The sequence below is a fragment of the Triturus cristatus genome, chromosome 2_1 (assembly GCF_964204655.1).
Source record: "Triturus cristatus chromosome 2_1, aTriCri1.1, whole genome shotgun sequence".
NCBI classification, from domain to species: Eukaryota; Metazoa; Chordata; class Amphibia; order Caudata; family Salamandridae; genus Triturus; species Triturus cristatus.
This window is the reverse complement of record NC_140581.1, coordinates 286,998,565-287,018,610: the sequence shown is the minus strand read 5'-3', so window position 1 is coordinate 287,018,610 and position 20,046 is coordinate 286,998,565. Positions and strand designations below refer to the sequence as shown.

Here is a 20,046-nt window from a genome sequence, read left to right as displayed (position 1 = left end):
AGAAAAACAGGAGTGGGGTGAGCCAAAAAAACATAAAATGAAATTATGAGAAGGGGTAGCAGGAGCAACAGAAAAGTGGAGAGAGGCAAGATGGAGACTGCAGGGTTAGTGTGCGGAAGAGATGTGGGAAGCAGCACGCAGGTGAAAGAGCAAGAAAACGTATGCCCTCCCACGGTGTGCTGAAAAGAAAAACAAATACAAGAAAAAGTAGTTTCCCGAATGACATTAGCAGCACCATTAGTGGAATGATACAAGTCAACCATTTTTAACACTGTGAGACCAAAATGCTCCTGTGTGGGACAACCACATGATTAGGGTGGGATAACTGAGACAGCCAACCAAACCATCCAACCATGAGTAAGGGCTGACCCAAAGCCCACCATATGCTATATTCAAAAGAATAGGTTTGGCCAATAATTGAGATCTAAACAGGAAGTTAAAGCAACTATGAAGTGTTGTGTGACGAAGTCCTGAAAATAATTTGAATATAAAAGGTGGAGCGAAATTAAATACAATTTAAAACCTGCACGGCAGGGTGCCTGAGGTGCTTGTGAGCAGCCCTTAACAAAGTTGTGTCAATGCACACTCTGGACTCTTAAAATGCAGCGAAGGGAGGCAAAGTAGCAGTTGAGGTTGCATCATTCATGTGATGCCAAAACAATAAAAACAGGGGGCGTAGAAATTATATGGAGATATTGCACTCCTGATGATGCCACAACAACAGTTTACTTTTCCTCAAAATTTGTTAAAAGAAACCGAGACAATATTTCGGTAAGCAGGTGTACGTACATTTGCTCATTATATACATTTCCATACCTGTCACCTTCTTTAAATTACTGCATTCCAAGGACTCTATTACGTCTGTTTTACAGCAAAGTATGGGTAATCCTTAGTGGGTATGTTTCCAGACCCACACATTACTCATCTCAAACTACATGCCACTTTTTTGTAAGTGCTTACAAAACATATTTGGACTTCATTTAGCTTCAGAGAAAATTTGTATGAAACTACATCGATACATTTAGAATAATTGCAAACTTTTATAGAAATCTTGCCTTGGTTAATATTATAAAATATTACCCAAATTATCATTTCTTTAGCATTTTAATTACTCATACTGTCTTATTTGGATATCTTTTGTATTACCTGTGGTCATGTTTGTGGATACAGGTGTGTTGTACTTTCTTAAATTGAACGTTTTTAGCATAGGTTTTCTGCATTTCCATTTCAACTTTGGGAGTGCTGTTAGATTAATGTTCAACATCTACTTGATACGGTATATATTGAGGGAAACCTCAAATTGTTCTTACAGGATTAGTGTCGGATCTGATCCAGGCTTTCACTTAAAACACAAGAGTTTAGGCAAGGCCTTTCAGACTGGCCTCTAAGATGGCTAGTTAGCCTGACCGCTTCCTCCCTACCATCCCTTCCCCGTTGGAGGGTTAGCTGCATCAGACCGGAATGCCAGCTTCATCATTGAACACGGCAGCATCATTTATCTGACATGATCTAGACCTGAGAAATGGAATGTCCTGGTCAGAGAGCAGCAGGACAGACGTGACTCAGACGGGTGCCCCGGGATAGTCTCGCAGGGCTCATATTGACGCAATCAACCAAATGCTCAATAAAGTAACAGAGAAGGTATTTTCTCAGCCCTTTGCAAAAACGGGAAAGGAGCTTATAAATAAAGATCACTGTTGGAGTAAATCAGTAGTTGAAGCTAATAACAGTATCTTCTATTTCTTTGGAAAGTCCAGCGAGTCCTTAGATGTTTAATACACATGGACTATATGAGGTAAGATTAGAGTGTTTATAGAGGCATGGAGGCATCTTACCAGGTTATGGAATTGGCGATACCGGTTTCTTGGATGGTGTTGCGTCTGCTGGCAAGGTTGAATATCAGATAGTTCGTGCCATCCCCTCCCTAATAAGTCGTTGGTAGTATTTTGGAAGTGGAATTTCATTACAACAGATACTCCCAGGTGTTGTTTTGCGTAATTTGCAGATTGCTGGAATGGGAATTTTTGTACGACACAGTGATAATATTTCATGGCAAACATAGATCCCGAAAGCACAAAACCAATGGGTCCTGAGATTTAGGACGTGTATGGACATGTATTTTTAATAAAGAGTCTGTGCAGCAGATGTTTTGTTATTGAGTGAACTTCTTCACACCTCTTATCCCCCCCAAGGTTTGTAATTTTAAATCATCTGAAATAGCATGGTTTGGCATGTCGCAGTTAAATGTTATTCATAACGCAGCACCAATCTTGATTGTAAGGAATGCACACCTTAAAACAACACCGTGATTATTTTTATTATTTGATAGTTCTACGAATTTTCCCATTTTTCTTGAGCACAAGAGATCTGCTAGAGAAGAATAACATGACTAATAAACTGGTCGAGTACAAACATCTGCACTGGAATAGCTTTTATTAATGTGTGCGTTTCCTTTACAGCAGTTCTGGAGGAGAAATGATCCGGCATGCTGCCAGGACACAGAGCGCGCATCTGTAGGCAGGTAAGGAGCTCCAGACATGTCTGTCCCAAAAACAGACGTGAATGCGCTGATTCACGTTTGATCCAATCGAAGCCTGAACTGTTTCCCCACGACAGCAAGAAGGTCGTGTGACTTGCCTGGTGTGACTGAGGAGATTACAGCACTTGACAGATTATTTTTAAATCGGTGTTTTTCAAACATTGCCTCAAGGTCGATTCAGTAAGTGGTGTGGCATGACAGAGTCAGAGCAGAGTGCTTCTTTGAATGATGTTTATTCTCCACTCGTACAAAGGATAATCCAGAGGTTCTTGAGGGACGTCTTTAAATGTATACATAGGGGTAAGGTGACTAGGACAGCGGTCTTTTTCCAGAAACCGTTGCACCATTGTGACCCGCTCTTCCTTACTTGCGTATGCTTTGTCAATGGCACTGTTTGCCAATGTTTATTAGTGGTTTATGTTGATGTCATTATGTTGTTCTGTACCCAACTTTTTTTTGTAACGTATGTAAAATGCTATGCCAACATTTTAGGTCCGGTTTGTGCCATATGAAACTGATACATAAATACACAATGTTTCCCATTAAGATCTCCAGCTGCGGCAGAGCTAGCTGGACGTGTGGGTGTTCATGTCTTCCAAGGGTTTTGATCAGCTCTCCATTATTGATACCACATCAATGACCTGTACTGGCACAATTGCCCTGGAGCAAAAGGTAATGGGACAAAATGCTGGTGATCTATTTGATATACTGTCTCCTGCCTAAAGAGTTTGGTTGAGATGAAACAGGGAAAGGGGTTCCAAATAATGTCTGTTTTTCTGAGTAGATATATGCGTGGTGTATCTCCATACCCATTACGCAACAAATCATTTGTTCTCCCACACAAAGATGCCATAATTTGCCAGAAATGGAAGACAATATTCAATATCTTGATGCCAATATTTTAATGAACGTGTAGCTAATGAGGAGGGAGGAAGGTTCTGTCTTAATGGGTTAGCCAAAAGGAAGCGTAATATTTATAAAAATGATTTTGGATCAGGGTACGCCTGATTTTTTTCAGTGCTTTACAGAAAGCTAATTTACATATAAAGATCCTACCAAAGGAAACTTTGATGAATAGAGCTGTAATTCTACTTGTTTTTCTTTTAATCAAATGGAGTGTAGTGTGTGCCAAAATATATCTTATTTTTAGGGGTGTAGTGGGGAATTAGAGGGGTGGTCTGCCACAGGCGGCACGAGTATTGGAGGCAGCGGCCAGTGTTCTTACCTGTGGCCGTCAGGCGGCAAGAGCAGGGACAGCCATGGGCGGCACAACGGCTAGCTACTCCACTGCCTATTTTACCAATGCCCCACTCTAGAATTATGTACTCATTACAGTATTTCTTTCAAAATGGCTACTAAATACATTTGGCAATCTATTTTTTCCCTTGCTCTAAGTTTAATGTTACTGCCAGTATCTCTTATTTGAGCAACCATTGTTAGAACAGATCTTTCTCCCTCCATTTACATTATGCATGTATATATGGTATTTCTATAAAGCGATCATAGCCAAACGGTTAATGCATTGTGATGTAATGTTCTTCAACGAGGTGGGTCTTCAACTCTTCAGCATAGGGGATGTTATTCCAGATCCTGGATGCATTGATAGGAAAGGCCTGCTCTCTTGTTTTTTCTTTTTTGCATTGCTGAATCAGCAGTCTGATGGTGTCCTGGGTTTATCTACGTGGAAATCCACCAGAGGTGGTGATCTTGCCTGCAGGATAAGCGGGGGCGCTGGTGCTTTGTAAATGATGCAGCTACTTTTGAAGATGGTGCTGGCTGGCAAGGGAAGCCAATGGAGTTCCAGCAGGATCGGATGATGTGATCATGAGACTTCAGGCCCTGGATGAGAAATGCTGCAGCATTATAGGATGCCTTTAAGGTGTGCCAGTGTGGATTCTGGCATGGTCACCATCCAGATGTGAGAATACCAGGGCTTGAACAGTAGTTTATTATTTCATCACGCTCAATTAAAAGTATTTTTGAAGAGTGAAAAGATTTGGTCAGTTTCTGGTGAGTATAGGTGAATGCCGTGATATTGATATGATTTTACAATGCTTAGGAGTGGTGTAAGGGATCCTTGTTAGAGAGTGTTGATGATTAAGGAGAGGAAGAAACCATCTTGCCTTTAAGAAGCTTATGATGTTGGACGGCAATTTTTCACTGGTAAGGGTTGGAATGAGTGCCAAGCTTTGACAACATAATGTTCTTTATTTGGTGCTGTGAGCTGTTCTCAGATTTCTGACTACTTTAACGGGCATTGACCTGCAGCACCTCTGTTCTGCCTAAAGGATATGTCTCTTGTCTGCATTCAGTTCGTGCTTGTAGAAGGCTGTGGGACTGTGGCAGGTGCTTGAGAATAGTGCAGAAGGCGGGAATGACGACGTGATCAGACCAGTCTATAGGTAAAGAGTCTACGTATGTCAAAGAAAATACAGTGCAAATGACTTGGTCCATATTATTAGCTCTGTTGTGAAAGGGTGTGGAGTGAAGAATCCAATGGACTGCTGGGATGTTGAATGACAGAGGTGGGTGATATTTATGTGAGAGAAGTTAGTTGTAGAATACAGATCAGACATTGGAGAGGAAATGTGAAGGGATGGCTTTCATGATTGTGAGATGCAGAGTTGTTCTGTGCATGATGGAATGAATGTCAACTGATTTGCGAATGCAAGGTTCATGGAAGATCGGGCCTTAAACATGTTTCTGTGATGGAGCTATGGAGCTTATGTGGTGGGAGGGCTGTTATGTATGATGTGTGCCCAGGGGCCATGTTCGCATTGGTGAGCATGAGTAAGCAGGGTGATGCTGGGACAGATGTGTGATGGAGGAGTGTGTTTATGTGAGTAGGATTTCTGAGTGTAGCCTACTAAAATGCACCTACCTAGGTGTTTGAGGTGTGTGAGTGTGAATGTCTTGAAGAGGGGGAAGGGATGAGTAGCAGATGGTAACAGGCATGCTATGTTTTCCTATGCAGTACTAAAGTAGGATTGTGCCTGCATTCCTTCCAGGCTTGAATGAGTCAAGCTGGGAAGTTGCCTGAGGGAGGCACCCTTTGCTATGTCTACTCATCACTTAGAAATGCTGGGGATGGACACTGGTGCTTTCTTTAAGTAGCTGTCAAGATTACCAGAGTGAGTCTAGCACGTAAAAGAGATTAAATAAAAATAGAATTGGCATGATTTGATTTGTACCATGTTGACTCAAATCTAAATAGAGCTTATGTAAAAAGAAGTTTATAGATGCTATAGAATTCAGATTTGGGACAAAGACCACTATAAAGTAAATCTAGGAAGACTGATTTACAGAGATTGGGGTTGGATCACTTGTAGCACAATCTGTAATCTTTGGAAAGGAACGTGGCAGTTACACTAATAAAGTTATGAAGGAAGGAAACATAGAGAAAAAAGATTAAAAAGTAGGTGAGAATGTAACCCGAATCAAACACACTGCTGTCAAATTGCAGACTGGGCTAGAAAATCAGTGGGGTGCAATGTTGGGCCTTAAGGATATCTGTGTGAGACCGTAAGGCCCCGAGCCATTCTACATTTTAAGGATATCCATTGGATATCCGTTTGAGATACAGCGGCATATTATTAATCTGAAGGGTAAATATGTACACAATTGGTGGTTAACCTGAGAACATGAAATGGTGTCCGCTTTGTCCATACTGACTAGATAAAACAAAAAAAAATTCACTAAGGTTCAGATGATCATCACATATTTTTTTTTATTTTTTATAATTCTTATTATTGAAAACAAGGCTTGACAATCCCAAAGGCATACATATATGAACAATGGCGGCAGGACATTGGTACATGACAGGGAGCAAGCATGCAATCACATGATCAAGCAATCATTCACGGATTCCCCATTAGTCAGACCGATCGCGCTGATGCCTTCTCTTGCATGTGGGGGCTCACATTACCCTCCCCTGTAATTGTTCCATTTCTCCCAGATCTGTGATCATCACATAATTGAAATCTGGGACATCTTGATGGTAAAAGGCGACCTGTATCTATTTAATACTCACTTAAGCAATATACTATTTTAAAGTAATAATCCAATCATGCCATCCTACTAAAAATGTCTCTGTGACTTGTACCTACAGTTAGATAAGAGCTGGGAGACATTTAGGGCCAACCGCTTAGCCTCACTTGGAGCATTAAGCAGAGTTATTCTCCCATTGGTTTAAGAGACAAGGTCCTTCTTACCTGACTGTCAGTCTGCCTTTATGTTATGTCTGTCTCCATCCGCCCGTCTGAGCCCCTACTTCACAACATTACCAGAGCTCATCCAGGGCCGTAAGACATCTTCCACCACCCTGGTGTAAAAGTGCCCTAAAGGTATAACTGACTCACTCAGCTTAGGTTGGGTGTGCAGAGTCACCAGATCTCTTCCTTCACTACGCAGAACCACACAATCCTCATCACAGAGGGAACCGTTAACACACCATGACCTCACACGGATATGACCGTATCTCTCACTGACAACCTCCCCAACCTAGTGGACCGGAACAGCAGGAGAAACCCAAAATGCAACACACTTTCTTACAGTATTGGGCATGGTCTATCTCCGACAGCCTCACGATCAAGTCTTTGTGGGCAGATCCAAAACTGCAGACAATATTTCTGCACAGAAGAGGCCAAGCAGCTGGCAGACGTGCGATGTATAACAAGCATTTTCAATGCAATAGGTCCTGTATTTGCGAGATTTTAAGCTATTGGTATTGTAAATGCCAATGCCTTTTATTTAAGGCTGTTCATGAGTAAGCGTAGTGTTCGACCATTATTTTAATAGTACCCGTTTTCCATTTGCTTTAGGCTTTCTTTGTTTATTCTTCCTCGTTTTTAACCTGCCCCCTTACCTGCACTTTAAATTGGTCCCCCACCGCTGCTTAGCGGGTCATTCCCAGCGCGTTAGGCGCCCGTAACTGGACTTTAGGCGCCATCTTGGATAGGGGAGCTCGGGAGTTTTTTCCCGCGTTGCAGCGCTCCAGCTCACAGGTGGGCCCTGATTAGAGGCAATCATAGAGGAAGGCTTTAAAAGGTGCCCTCTTAGGTTGGACATACTTTCAAGGCTGTTCATGAGTAAGCGTAGTGTTCGACCATTATTTTAATAGTACCCGTTTTCCATTTGCTTTAGGCTTTCTTTGTTTATTCTTCCTCGTTTTTAACCTGCCCCCTTACCTGCACTTTAAATTGGTCCCCCACCGCTGCTTAGCGGGTCATTCCCAGCGCGTTAGGCGCCCGTAACTGGACTTTAGGCGCCATCTTGGATAGGGGAGCTCGGGAGTTTTTTCCCGCGTTGCAGCGCTCCAGCTCACAGGTGGGCCCTGATTAGAGGCAATCATAGAGGAAGGCTTTAAAAGGTGCCCTCTTAGGTTGGACATACTTTCAAGGCTGTTCATGAGTAAGCGTAGTGTTCGACCATTATTTTAATAGTACCCGTTTTCCATTTGCTTTAGGCTTTCTTTGTTTATTCTTCCTCGTTTTTAACCTGCCCCCTTACCTGCACTTTAAATTGGTCCCCCACCGCTGCTTAGCGGGTCATTCCCAGCGCGTTAGGCGCCCGTAACTGGACTTTAGGCGCCATCTTGGATAGGGGAGCTCGGGAGTTTTTTCCCGCGTTGCAGCGCTCCAGCTCACAGGTGGGCCCTGATTAGTGCCCTATATTTCCTCGCCATGCTGACGCGCAGCGTGGTCGCGCAGCGAGGTCGCCGTTCTCCCGCCGGAGTCACGCCAGAGTCCAGCCCGTCTGCGCCCGTCCGCGCTAAGGACGGGCTGGATGGCGCCAGGAGTGATCACATCGTTCGGGAGGATCCGAGGCTTACATATACCAGGTTGGATTTCACTGCCTTAAAACCGCCCAAACTCCTTTGCCATCATGGGTATGTTCCTGAGGGATTTTTGACCTCTCCCACCTGCCTCTGCTTCGGATCCCCTTCCCATGGATCGACCGCATCAGTTGCTTTTCCTAGGCCTAATTTGGATTTTAAGGTAAGGAGCAACACGGGCTTCCTTGTTAATGCGAGGTCCCTGATTAAAAATAACTTAGCCTTTAAGGATTTCGTATTATCTAGGGGCCCGGACTGGGTCTTTATAACTGAAACCTGGGCTAGGGATTCCTCAGGTCCTGATCTAGTGGAGGCTGTCCCGGATGGCTATAACTTAGTGAGATTGGATAGAGTTGGGCGGATGGGGGGAGGGATTGGTATCCTACATAGGGACCATATGTCCTGCCATATTATTCTGCTAGACGATTTTCAGGAGTCCTTTCAGGCTCTCCAATTCTCTATCAACGATGCTTACGGAGTGCCGTTTAAGGGCCTTCTCATTTACAGACCCCCCGGGACTAAAACTGACTTTTGTAGTCAAATGCTTAAGATCTTAGAGTCACACTTTGGCTGTGACCATTTCACTGTCTTGGGGGATGTAAACTTCCATTTGGAGAAGGCGGACTCGTCTGAAACCCAATCTCTTTTGGACACCTTCTCTGGGTGTGGGCTGACACAGTTAGTCAGAGGACCCACCCACTCGGCGGGCCACACGCTTGACGGGGTATTTTCCAACGACACTCGGTTGGTCGCTGAATCACCTCTGCCCCTCTCATGGTCAGACCATTATGCCATTCCCCTGGTCTTAACGACCTTCTTGTCAAGTAACAGGGGCAACAAGCCTAGCAAATTTGAACGGAGACGTAATTTAAAGACCCTGACTAATAACCTTCTCGCCCCTAAACTTACAGGGCTGTTGATCACTCCTGGGGAGGACGTAGCTGTGGCAGTGGAGAGGCTGGAGAAGGGTGTTATATCAGCTTTGGATGAACTTGCACCGGCCACCCTGTGTTACTCTGCCAGAAGAACCCCCTCGGCACCATGGTTCTCCGAATCACTCAGACTGCTCAGGCAGGGATTACGGAGACAGGAACGTCGTTGGCGGTCTAGTGGAGCCTTGTGCGAGAGGGACAAACATAAAATTCTTTTGAAGACCTATAAGAAGGAGGTAATTAGAACCAAGCAGGAATATTTTACCTCTCTCACTGCTTCCCTTTCCTCACCCAAAGACCTCTTCAAAATCGTGGACACGCTCATCTCTTTAAAGATGCCAGATCCTGTGGTTAGCTCTCAACAGCTATGTAATGATATTGCACAATTCTTTAACACCAAGATTGTAGACATTCATTCAGCACTGGAGCTACAAAAGGCGGCCCTATCTATATCCACAGTTTCTTCCATCACCCTGTCGCCTTTATCTGAGGAGGTGTCCCACGGGAGTCTGTCTAGTTTTCCTTCCCTTTCCCTACTGGAACTGGAAGCTCTCTTGGCCAAGGTTAGGTCAGGGTCCCCCTTAGACCCCTGCCCTCTTAAACTCCTTAAACAGTGCAAGGACTGTCTCCTCCCACCCCTATTGGGTGTGATGAACGGGGCAATGAAGGAAGGGTCCTTTCCCCCACAGTGGAAGAAAGCGGTGGTCAAACCTCTTTTAAAGAAATCCACACTGGACCCGGGGGTGCTTAAAAACTTTCGCCCTATTTCGTTGCTCCCAGCTCCCGCCAAGATGCTGGAAATTCATCTAAATAAGCATCTTGTCGACTTTCTGGAAACCCATGACAGGCTAGATCACTCGCAGCACGGATTTAGGAGAGAACACAGCACCGAATCTGCCCTTACCATCGTGCTTGATACCATCCGCACCAGGGTTGACAAGGGACTGACCACTCTCCTCATCCTTTTGGATCTTTCGGCTGCGTTCGATACCCTGTCTCCCTCTGTTCTAACATCAAGGCTGAGAGAGATAGGGGTGGAAGGAACGGCTCTTAGTTTGCTGGCATCCTTCCTGAACCAGAGGGAACAGAGAGTAAAGCTGGGGGAGTTTTTATCTCCATCCCTTCCTGTGCACTGTGGGGTTCCTCAGGGGTCGGCATTAAGTCCGACCCTTTTCAACATCTATGTCACCCCACTTGCCAGGCTTATTAGATCTTTTGGGATGGAGGTAATATCTTATGCCGACGATACACAGATTCTGCTGTCTTTTACCCAACCCGCTATCTTGGCCGCCTCTAAATTTAAAAACTGTATGAAGGCGGTCGCTCAATGGATGGTCTGTAATTCATTGAAGCTCAATGGAGAAAAGACAGAGATTCTGGTGTTCGGGGGAAAGGAGGATTTTTGGTCGGCTGATTGGTGGCCTTCCACTATGGGGGTGTGCCCTTCACCGACCACTCTGGCTAAAAACTTGGGTGTCCTGATCGATCCCCTTTTGAGGATGGATCAGCAGGTAAAGAGAACCATCTCAACCTGCTGGGGCCTTATAAACATCTTACGAAGGATCAGGCACTACCTGTCCTTCCAGGCCAGGAAACACATAGTCCTGGCATTGATTGGTTCCAGACTCGATTACTGTAATGCTCTTTATCTAGGCATTAACAAGGGTCTGGTAACCCGTCTCCAAATGGTCCAGAATGCCGCCGCTAGACTGGTTTTGGACCTGCCCAAACGGGCCTCAGCTCACATGGCAAGAAGGACTCTACACTGGCTCCCAATGGAGGCCAGGATTTCCTTCAAGTCCCTGACCTTGATTTATAGAGCCCTGGCCACTAATCGGTCCGGAGGTGTGAGGGACCTGTTGGTCCCTTATACACCCTCTAGAACTCTCCGGTCGTCCAAGAAGTTCTTGCTCCAAGTTCCCAGGATACGTAAGGCTAACTGGGGAGGTAGAGCCTTTTCTACTCTTGCTCCAAGGCTCTGGAACAACTTGCCCTTAGAGATAAAATCTCTTCCCTCAGCGCTTGCTTTTAGGAAGGCTCTTAAGACATGGCTTTTCGCCAAGGCCTACGCTTAGACATGATCTGCCCTACTTTTTGTATTGTCTTTGGTTAGGCGCCTTGATGCCTTCGGGCTAAGTTGCGCGTTCACAAGTCTCCTTTCATTCATTCATTCATTCATTTATGTGTTTTTAAAAGCAACACATACATAAAAGGCATTGTTATTTTTAATGGCAAGAGCTCAAACTCTTGCAAATGCGAGGGCACTGTAATAGTGGCCACGCCCTTATTATTATTATATATATTTTTTTTTAGATGCTGCTCGCATTTTTAGGTTACAGTGAACAGCGTCTACACAAAGTGGTGCGGTCAACAAAGTGAAAGCACCTATGGTGCTTTCACACAAAGTGTGGAAAAAATTATTTTCAAAAGCTTCTGTAGCGCGGCCGCCACAGTGAAAGCGGCCCACTGGTAATTAATAATTAAGTAAGAGCGGCCTCTAAAGTGAAAGCAGACCACGCTGTAATTTGAATAAATACATTACTTTAAAATAAAAGCTGGCGGGTGCTGCGATGTCATGGGTGGAATAGGGGAAAATCATTTAAGAAAATAGTGCTCATCGACTTATAAAGCAGACCATATAACAACACCAGAAAAACGTCCAGTCGTTATGGGTGGTAATAAATTCAGACAAGGCGGTACCAAGGAGGGACTAACAGCGACTCGGAAGCTATTGTTTACGAAGGATAATGACACAAGCCAATTAAAAATATAGGTGGAGAGTGGGTGGGGCTTCAAAGCCATACTCCATTACTGCATGCCTCGCAGCAGCGCATGCACTACCCAGGCTCGACCTAAAAACAGTGTAACGAAACTTGTCCAAGGAGGATGAAATATTTTACACATTGTTTTGGTAAATTAGCCGTGATAGATGAGTTGCATATCGAAATAGTGGACTATTGTGATGCAGGTGATCGGCTTGCTTTCAAAATATGTCAAACAAAATAGTAGTAGAAATGGATCACTCTCCTAGAGCAATTTAAATTTAGAACTTTAATACGATCTTACCCTCCACGTCATTGGGAGTGAATTATTAATAGGAATAGTTTTTCAGGGCTGGGCTTTTCCATATTTTTTTACTTGCCCATCTGTAGTACTGAATCCTTCCATATCACCTGATCAGTGAGTACAAATGTAACAGTTTAATTGAAAAATTACATGTATGCTCATTTGACTTTTGCAGCTATGGTTTGTAAACAAAGTTTCAATTTTATAGTCGTATGGATAATGAGATTGTTCTTAAAATCTTGACCTCTAAAAAGTGATGTTTAAATGTTTACTTTTTTATCATTGTGCGTCCTAATCTTGTTCAGCCTTTTCACCTTTGTACTTTAAAATTAAACCCAGTTCGATGAAACCATAAAGAAATAAATGGATATGATGTGCTAGTTGGTGTAGATTGACAGATCTTTACTTTGGGCGACTGGTGTTAGGCTTTAGTTCACTAGGTAACGGAAAACAAAATAAAATGTTGCTATTTGCTTTATAGATTGCCCTCCTCTAAATGCATACTCATTTTAAAAACATGCAATGCATAATGCAATCCACAATGCTTTTAAAGGTTCAAAGTAGCTGAAGTGTTGCTAGAGAACTTAATCTGTTTACTCAAAAGGCGCATGAGGGCATGCAGTTAGAATCAGATGAGCCCCTTTATAGAATCCAGGCGACTGCATTTTCCTAAATGCTTGCCGAGGGATCTTTATGGAGACGTGGTGGGAGAGATGGGAGATGACCAAAAACCATGCTGACCGAACACTGGGTCAGTTGGGTGAAGACTAATGAGGGTTTCTTCCAGCTTCAGGTTGGTTTTAGGTAAGTAATTGTCAAACTTCTCTATATAAAGGGGCAGAGATTGTTTGTAATGTTCATAGACCTACAAACAGCCTTTGATGTAGTTAGTACGAAGAGTTTATTACAGGGGTTATCAATTTAGATCCTTTAGGGCTAACATTTGAGTATTGTAAAGAGGCTTACAGAAAATCTGGCTTGAAGCCAACTCCTCTGGACTCCTGCTTGGAGTCTCTGCTTCAGGTTTAGATGTTAAGGTTAAGAGCGATCGGGACTTAAAAGGAAAACTTAAATACTTCTTCAGGTTGCATCTTGATTTCTATGACGTTTTCTGGCTGGCTTGTGTGTTTGGACTGTACAGACCCTGAGGTTTTGCTAATGATTTGTTCAGTGACCGAACATCCTTCCTCGTCGTTCTCGTTTTGACCTGTGTATAATTGGTTTTATCAATGTTTATCTGGATTTTTGTACCTACCAGCATAGATTCTGTTTTGCACATCATTGTGTTACTACTTTTTGCATTCTTTCTTTCTTCTATTTTCCTCTTGGTCTGTGTGAGCACTCTGATGCTCTTGTACACGCAATAGAAAAACGATAAATAAATAAATGGAGATGCTTGTAGTATGGAAGCCTGAATGAAAGCTGCACCTGCATTATTGATTTCTGCTGTTCCAGACCCTAATTTTTTTTAATGTTTTGTTTTTTTAGCCAATTTAAAAAAAAGAATTGTGCTGTAAAATAAAGTTTATTACCGATTTCTGTAAATGTCTTTGGCAAAGAGAGCTCCCTTGCGCCCATGCGGTTATTTGACACTATTACCTGTAAGGGAGATCTGGATGAGTGATTTCGGAGTTCCGGTGGTTGAATTGCAGTTTGGTGGGAGGGATCTCAAACATTCAATATCCTTGCAGCTTGATACAACGATCCGAAATCTTTTCTAAAATACTTCAATTTAGATATTACCTTAAAATGAAAGGATTTAAGCATTTGTAAGTAACTTCAAATCTCGAAGTCTAGTACGGACTTGTAGAGGTCTGAACATATTCCAATTGGCAGAAGGGTAAGAAGTAATGAGTGAGTTCCATGTGAATTTAATTCTTGTTTGGGGAATTCCACACTTAACACTGTGCCAACACACAGTAGGCCAACGGGAAACAGTGTATCCTCTTGCTTCTCCTGGACTAAAGAAAAGCCTTTGTGCCCTAAATCCCACCCACCCCTCCACATGCTGCTACCTGTTATGTTATGTTATGTTATTTATACATTTCTATAGCGCACGGCTACTCAAAAAGAGTGTCCCGGCGCTTTAATGGAGAAAGAGATAATACTGCAACATAAAAAACATAACACCAAATAGAACTAACAGAAGAATGGGCCAAAGATTCACGGAGAACCAGCTACTGAGAAAACAACCAGGTTTTAAGGCCTTTCCTAAAAGCTAATAGGCTGCTGGCTCCCCGCAGGGCCAGTGGTAAAGAGTTCCACAGCTGAGAAGCCAGCAATCCAAACGAGCGGCCTCCGAGGCGCGCTTTCTTGACCCGGGGGACGACAGCAAAATGCAGGGCTTCCGACCTCAGAGACCTGGTTGGATGGTAAAAAACCAGTCTCTTTTGGAGGTACTTGGCTCCCTCCTTGTGAAGAGCTTTATAGGCCAAGGTCAGCGCCTTAAAAGCGATCCTCTTACGAATAGGAAGCCAGTGTAAAGTTGCCAGCAGGCCCGAGGCCCTGGATCGCCTGCTAAGGCCAAAGATTGCCCTTGCAGCGGCATTCTGTACCACTTGAAGCCGCTGCAACAAGTACTCTGGAAGGCCCAGGTAGAGAGCGTTGGAATAATCCAACCTGGACCCAATCAGAGCCTGGACAGTCAGCGTCCTGTGTTCCATGGATAACAGAGGAAGAAACCTCCGCAGCATCCTGAGGACGCCAAAGCAAATGCCCGACACCCCCAGGATCTGGGATTTCAAGGTAAGCCTGTTATCCATCTTCACCCCCAGATTCTTAGCAACCTGAGAGGAACAGGACGGAGGGAACATATCCCGTGGCCACCAGGCCTGCCAGTCTGGTTCTGTATCACACCCAAAGAAAAGTACTTCGGACTTGTCGGAATTGCACTTAAGGCTGTTTAGATGGAACCAATGAAAAACAGCCCCAAGGCAATCCCGAATGCTCTCCCCATCAAAGTCGCCTCCTCTCTTACAAGAGAAGAGGAGCTGGGTGTCGTCCGCATAGGATACGATCTGGGCACCATGCGACTCCACCAACGCCGCCAATGGGGTCATAATGATGTTAAAGAGGGTCGGGCTTAAAATAGAGCCCTGAGGGACCCCGACTCCCAGAGGCGGCATCACGGCGGAATCCGGCGGGGCCCAGATCGACTGCCGGCGGCCGGCTAGAAAAGAAGAAAACCAGTCGAACACCGTCCCCCGCAGGCCTATCTCGAAAAGTCTAGCGAGAAGACCAACATGGGGAACGGTGTCGAATGCCGCCGACAGATCTAACATCACCAGCATGACTTTGCCCCCGGAGTCCAGAACCCCTTTAATGGTTTCCGAGACCTCCAGGAGCGCAGTCTCAGTACTGTGATGGGGACGAAAGCCCGATTGGGTGGCGTGCAGGATCCCATTAGATTCAACAAAGTTGGAAAGCACGCCATGGACGTGCTTTTCCAGCATCTTCGTAAGGGCCGGCAGCAAAGAGATGGGCCTATAATTAACCGGGGCCTTCGGATACCTCACCTCCCTGCACCACACAACACCAAAGGAGCATTCTCCTGTGCTTCCTGTACTCTTTCATGCACTTCGCCACACCCAACACTTACCACACCTGCATCCCAAACTCCACACACTCATGCACTCACACAGTCTCTCAACCACTCACACAATGCTCCCCTCTCACATGCATGGTCCTCGGGACCTGCTCACTCACCAAACATGCCACAGAGACCTGGGACCAGCTGCACAACAACGGCCGGACCTACTTTTCCTAATAAATACTCGTATGAACCCTGCATCATCAACAGACCTTGCCATAGCCACCCCTAGACCCCACATCCAGTACAAAATCACCAGGCAAGACAGGTGTCTCAAGCCCAGAGGCAGAATCGCCATTGTTTACAAAAACGCCTTCATCTTCACCACCTCTATGGACATGGCATCCTCCATCATGGACCATCTGTTGTTCAAGCTCCATGTCACAGCTAACCTCACCCTAAGCAGCATCCTCATCTACATAACCACCATTACTGCGCACCAAGTTTACTGACTCCAGCACTGACATCGTCTCCCCACTCGCCCTCGGCGCTAGCAATTGCATCCGAATCTGAGACATTAAGGTCCTTCTGGAAGATCACATCATCGAGTAAAAGAACCTCCCCAAGTCACTGGACACTTTGTGGACCCTATTTTCACCACCTTTGACAAAATCAGATTTGAGGAGACCACACCAGTCTCCTGGACAGACCATGATCCCATCATGTTTGGCATCCCTGTCCTGGTCCAATGTACATATCACCACCACACTAGCTAGCAGAAACTGGAGCAGCATCACTGACTAGGACTGGAACAACGCTCTCAGCACTCAACACCCAACAACCTAAACACAGCAACAGCCTGCTCAAAGCCATCAAGAATGTCAACAATTGGATTGCCTCCTGTGCCGATTCCCTGGCCCCATCAAAAGACTGTAACGCATGCAACAAGTTCTAGACCCCGGCCAGTTCATACACGGAGGAACTCAGACTGATGAAACGTCACTGCAGACAACTGGAGTGCAAATGGAGAATGAGCCAGGACAATACAGGCAAAAGCACATTCAAATCTGTCCTGAGATGCTACCGCCAAATAATTTGGACCACTAAATGCACTGCTCTAGCAGGCATTATCAATGCCAGCACCAACCGAGGGGAACAAATCTTCACCATTGGGAAGGATTTCACTTGACCAGCAGCTGTTTACAACTTGATTGCCTCCTTGCAGGACCTCTGCAAAAGTCTCTCTCAATTATTCTGCCACAAAACTACTGCTATTTACAGCAACTTCAATCTGCAAACGGACCTGATAAATCTAATCAAATGCCTTCCAATCTTAGCCAAAGAACCAATGCTAACCACGTGACCTGTCATCACCCCAGAGGATACTGCTTACACCATGAAGTTTGTCCACCCAGGGGCTGCATCGGATCCCTGCCCCACCACTCCTGAGGACTGCAACCCCTCAACGCCATGCTCACACCCATTCTGAATACTTCCACCTCCTAACCAACCTTCCCATATGCCTGGAGCACACAACTGTCCTCCCACTGCTGAGGAAACTCTATGCGAACCCTTCAACACTCGCCAACTACCAGACAATCTACCTGCTACCATTCCTGGCCAAGGACTTGGAGAAAATCATCAACAGACACCTCACTGAATGTCTCAACGACCACCTGTCTCCTTGACACCACTTTGTCTGGTTTAAGACCCATCCACAGCACGAAAACTGCCATCATCACCACAATGGATGACATGACTCTGGACAGAGGAGACATGGTGGCTCTCATCCACCTGCACCTCTCCACAGCATTTGACACAGTCTCCAACCTCATCGTCGTCCAACGCCTACACTACCTCTGAATTCAAGGAGACGCACTCTGATGGATCTGCTCCTTCCTGACCCAGTCAGTCAGCCTGGCAACATACACCTTGGGCGCCTGCGATCTCTTATGCGGAGTTCTGCAAGGATCCTGTATGAGCCTGACCCTCTTCAGCACATACATGATCCCTGAAGCTAGCATCATCCACTCTCACAACATCAATTTCCTTTCCTACGCAGATGACACACAGCTCATTCTCTCCCTCACGGAGAAGACGCCCAGTACCGGGATCAAGTTCAATGCCTACATAATTTAATCCTCCCACTAGATGTAAACCAACTCTCTAAAGCTAAACACTGACAAAACTGAAATTGTGATCTTTGGGAAGAACACTTCACCATGTGACTACACTTGGTAGCCAACAGTGGGAGGACCGACGCACACCCCCACCATTCAAGCCAAGAACCTTGGGATCATCATCAACAGTAAACTCGCCCAAGTCCTCGCTGTCACGGCCTCATGCTTCCATACCCTGAAGATGCTGAGGAATATTTCCAAATGGCTCCCTATCAGCACCCGGAAAACATCACGCATGCCCTGCTTGCAAGCAAACTGGACTACTGGAACACTCTTTATGCCAGGATGATCAAAAAACTCCGCAGCCAGAAACACTCTCAACCTTCCACGCTGCACTCAATTCACACCACACCTAAAGGAGCTCTACTGGCTTTCCATACACAAACGAGCACAATTCAAACTCCTCAACCACACTATCGAGGCACCACATAACACTGGCCCAGCATACTTCAACAACCGCATTTGCTTTAACAAAACTTAAAGACACCTCCCCACGACTCTTTGCAAACATCCCATGCATACGGAAAACAGATCGGACTGTCAAGCCTTCGCCTACATCGCTCCTAAAGTGTGGAAAGACCTGCCTCTACACATAAGAGCATCCTTCTCACTTCTTGAATTATGCAAGTAGCTGAAGACTTGGCTTTTTGAGTAGTCCCACTAGGCTCTTGGCTGTGCTAAGCTCACACCTGCTCCGAGCTGTGTGATAGTTTTACAAATCTGCATACCATAACTTAACAATTCTTCTCAAGTATGAGGAGATGGGTGTTTCTTGGGCTAGATCCTAATACATTAACAGCTCGCCTCCCAAATCTTTTGGGCTTGGGCAGGTGGATGGTCAGTAGGTTTAATGAGGCCAGCTTCAAATGTTTATAATACTGACTGCTGTCCTGAATAGACCGTGAACAGGGCCACGCCAAGGAGAGCTGTGTGAACTGCAACTGGTTCTGGGCTCTTGCATAGGTGCCTTTCGTTGACACGCAACAAGTGAATCGTCATAAGGGCACGCGTGGAATGGTCATTGCAGGTTAGCGTGTCATACAGTGCCCTTACGGACCCTGTGAAGCTCATGAAATCTTTTTGTTAGCTGTCCCCAGCCTTGACATGACCTAAAAGAGTGTTCGTAATCGGTATTACTGTCACCAAACCTAGTTTTACACTTCAACAACCATAACAGAATGAAGGGCTAAATCTGGCAAGATAAACACGTATTTCAGCATCAAATGCTTATGTTAGCAAGCTACATTACCAAATATGTGAACATGTGTGAAGAATATTTAGAACTGCCATTCGAAATACTGTTTGTAGAAAAGAATTAAAAAATATAGTGGATTTAAGCCCGTATGATAAACGGGGTTATTTGGATCAGCGTCGACAGTGTACTCTGAGAAGCATTCTTTATTTCATTTTAATGAATTTAACAATGCCGTCTTGTGATTAGAAGGATGGGTTCTTTGTTCATTTTCCTATATTCAGAAGGTAATGGATTTCTGTGTGAAAAGTGTGGATATTGTTCAAGAAATCCTATGGTTCTAATTTGCTTTACTGGTTAATCATTTGACAAGCCAAATTTCAGAGAATAGTTTCTCCAAGGTGCTGCATACACGAGCGTGCGTTCTTTATTTCCTTTTCCGCGCGCTCGTGTACTTCCCTTCTTGTTGTCATAAAGCAGACACGGGCGTGCCGCCACGCGGTGTCTGCTTTAAATGCTGCTGGGCATCCTCGTGAAAGGCTGGTGGGAAAACCATTCTAATGAGAGGGGAAAGTATCTATGAAATGTAATATGGCAGTTCGATTATTCTGTTATTTACTTGTAGCTTGGACATCACGAATAAACTGGATGGAACTTACTGGCTTGCCGTCTCTTCGTTTGGACCAGCACGCTTGGAGTATATAACTTGTCCAGCACATGGCATTTCCTGTGTATGAATGTGTGGCACAGATTTTTTAACATCATATAGAATCTA

The 20,046-nt window shown here is 44.8% G+C and overlaps 1 protein-coding gene across 4 annotated transcripts in view; it reads left to right on the top strand.

Moving 5' to 3' along the window:
- The window catches only part of LIFR (LIF receptor subunit alpha), a 636,999-nt gene that overhangs the window by 177,283 nt on the left and 439,670 nt on the right, over nucleotides 1-20,046 (top strand). For 3 of the 4 annotated variants that reach the window (XM_085631117.1, XM_085631121.1, XM_085631118.1), the window contains exon 2: nucleotides 2,460-2,521. The gene's annotated coding sequence lies outside the window, so the exon portion shown is untranslated. The remainder of the gene's footprint in view (nucleotides 1-2,459; nucleotides 2,522-20,046) is intronic. The other variant, XM_085631122.1, reaches the window with a different exon arrangement.